The following is a 3,122-nucleotide window of genomic DNA, read 5'->3' as shown; positions in this document are numbered from 1 at the left end:
CTCAGACGCCTGGTTCTCAGCGGGACCCCGGCCACCCTAGTGCCGGCCCCTCCGTGTGTCCTCAGGTGCGGGGCCTTCCGATGCTGCGGACGCTCCGCCTGCTTCATGGTGCTTCAGCTCCTGGGGCGCTGGGCCCGCCGCGCGGGCGTCTTGCCGGTTCTGTTCTTCGATGCACCCACAGCGACCCCACCCGCCGGCACCCCGCGGGCACAAGGGAAATTCCGCCCGCGGCCGCCAGGTGGCGCTGGGGGTCGGCAGCCGGCCAGGCCCCGGGGCGCCCCAGCGGCTCGCTCCTCCCGGGATGCGGACAGACCCCGACGTTTCCCCTTTGCAGCAGGAAAACAGCAGTTTGCCCACTGGCTGCAGGCCTCGCGCAGGTTAGCCCGGGTGAGCGCCGCACGCGAGGGGATTCCTGGCGGGGGGGGGGGGTCCCTCTCGCGGGGATCGGCCGGAGCCCGCGCTCCTCCCCCTCCAGGAGAGCCTGCTCCCCTCGAGGCCGGGTACTCCTCGGAGAACGTGGTGTCCGGGGCGAGCTGCCCCCGCGCGCACGGCTGACAGAGCCTCGGGGCGGCGTGGGCGCCGCGTCTTCCCCGTGTCCCCACGTGGTGCTCCCTGTGTCTGTTCTCAGGACAGCCGTCCTGTGGGATTCGGCCCTACCCTAATGACCTCGTTCTCCCTCAGTCACACATTTAAAGGCCCCGTCTCCACGCAGAGTCACATCCTGACGTCCCGGGGTCAGGGCTTCCACCTGTGAATCTTGGGGACACAGTTCAGCCCGTGACACCCTCCAAGTCGTTCTAGAAACACCGTAGATGGGTGGGAAGAGCTGCCGGGCCCCAGGCCCTGGGAAGGGAGGGAGAGGAAGCGGCGGTTCACGGAGGGGCCCCGGGTGGGGTTCTCATCTGTCCCCTTGAAGGTCCTCCGCGTCTCCCCCCCCTGGCCTCCTGCCATCCTGGGCGGCCCTGATTTGATGGCAGACTGAGGGCTCCTCAGAGGAGGGACCCCGGGATCCACCTCGGGTCCAGGGCCAGGCAGAGCAGGAGGACGGGGTCTGCAAGGGAGCTGGCGACAGGTGATCCGAGGGCCACTTTCCACAGGGGCTCACGGGGGTCACTCGATGGTGGTGGCCCCGCCTCTGAGGCCTGGTGGCTGGGCGGCCGCGGGGACTTTGCCGCGGTGCCGGGGGCCGGGGGCCACGGTCCCGGGCACCACCCTGCGGAAGAGACTTGGGTGATTCTTCGTCCAGAGCAAGTCGCACAACGTCTCCCACGTCACGGGGAGGACGGGACGACCTCCTCTGCAGACGAGAAAGCGGTCTCCACGGGTGCCCCCAGGCCTCCTCGCCCCCAAGTTCACACGCAAAATGCTGCGGACGCCTGTCCGCAGTGGGCAGGAAGTGGGTCTACAGTTTTCTTGACTTTTTTTCTTCCCCCAAACTTCTTATTCTGTAGTCACAGAATGCAATTTTTGAAAAACTGTGGTAAAACACACGACATAAGAATTTCTCTCTCAGCCATTTTAAGCGCACAGCCCAGGGGCATTCAGTACATTCGCACTGAGCGACCGTCCACCACCATCTGCACAAATTCTCATCTCCCCAGACGGAAACTGCCCCCTCAGACCCCTGACACTTTGGCAGGCGTCCAGCGCCGAGCAAGGCCGAGCCCGTGGCCCGCGGCCGCCCCGCCTGTGAACGGTCGGTGCCGTCCCTCTATCCGCGTGGGGAGGGGTGAAGCCGCCTCCCTGCTGCAGGCTCTGCCTGGCGGTCACTGCTCAGCGCGGCCACTTCCTGCGCTAAGAAGCTCTGGCTTAAAGCCCAGTGGGTCACGAAACTATCGATAATTCCCCGGGACGCGGGGCCACGATGGGGAGACGGTCAGGGGACGGGAGCTTCGCGCTCGGGACAAGTGGCCGTCACTGGAGACACTCCGCGTGGTCTCCCCCAAAACTCTGATGAGAAGTGACAAGAGGTGTCGGCTCCCTGGGTAGGGTTTCGGATTAAGTCTCTAGGTGGCTGATCCCCGAGGTGCTGCGGGCTGAGCGCAAGCATGCCCCTGGAAGCGCTTTGTGGCTACGGTAACGTGGCTGGAGAGAAAGCGGGCGCTTTGTGGTACCGATGCGGCGAGCGCCGGCGGCTGGAGCCTCGGGGGCGGCGTGGGCCCTGCAGGACCCGCGGGCAGGGAGCCCCGAGCACTGGGAGGTTTGCTGGGGAGAAGGAGGGCGGGGGCGCTGCGTCCTGCGGGCGTGAGGGGCACGGGAGGGAGGGAAGACCCAAAGTTTGGCTTTTGCAAAATATAATAGAAGAGACAAACCTCTGAGAGTCTGACTGACGAAAGAGGAGACACCGGTGAGCCCGAGGAACGTGAAAGACAACAGTCTCAGAGGAAAGACAGTTGTAAAAACTGGAAGAAGCGTGCTGTGTGGACCCATTCGCTTGATGCGCCCACATTCCTCAGAGAGCAGACCCATTCCCAGGAAGATAAAAACTGCCCAAACTGTCTCTGAAACCAGGTAGTAATGCTGAAGAGACGGGTTACCCCCTAAAATCAGAAAAGGTCAGTGCCCCTGCCTGGCCGGGGGCAGGCTCGCCGGGACCTCCTTGGGGGACAGATGTGGTCACAGATGAACGCGACATCCTCAGAAAGATGGCGGCAAGGTTGCCAGGCAACGCGTTAAACGGCCACGGAGGCACAGGAAACTAAGTCTCAACTTCCTCCTCAGGACTCGGAGAAGCAGAATAAAATTTGGTCACCAAAGAGCTGTTGAGGGACTTCCCTGGTGGCGCAGCGGTTAAGAATCCGCCTGCCAACGCAGGGGACACGGGTTTGAGCCCTTGTCCGGGAAGATCCCACATGCCGCAGTGCAACTAAGCCCGTGCGCCACAACTCCTGATCCCACGAGCCACAACTACTGAGCCCCCACGCCACAACTACTGAAGCCCGCGCGCCTAGAGCCCATGCTCCGCAACAAGAGAAGCCACCGCAATGAGAAGCCCGCGCACCGCAACAAAGACCCAACGCTGCCAAAAAAAAAACAAACAAAAACACCACACCTGTTGGGTTGAAGTGGTCAAGTGTGCAACTTACGAAACCATTTTAAATCGAGTGCCTGGCTCGAGGCAG

This window comes from Stenella coeruleoalba (assembly GCF_951394435.1).
Source record: "Stenella coeruleoalba genome assembly, chromosome: 14".
NCBI lineage: Eukaryota > Metazoa > Chordata > Mammalia > Artiodactyla > Delphinidae > Stenella > Stenella coeruleoalba.
Note: the sequence above shows the minus strand (reverse complement) of the source record.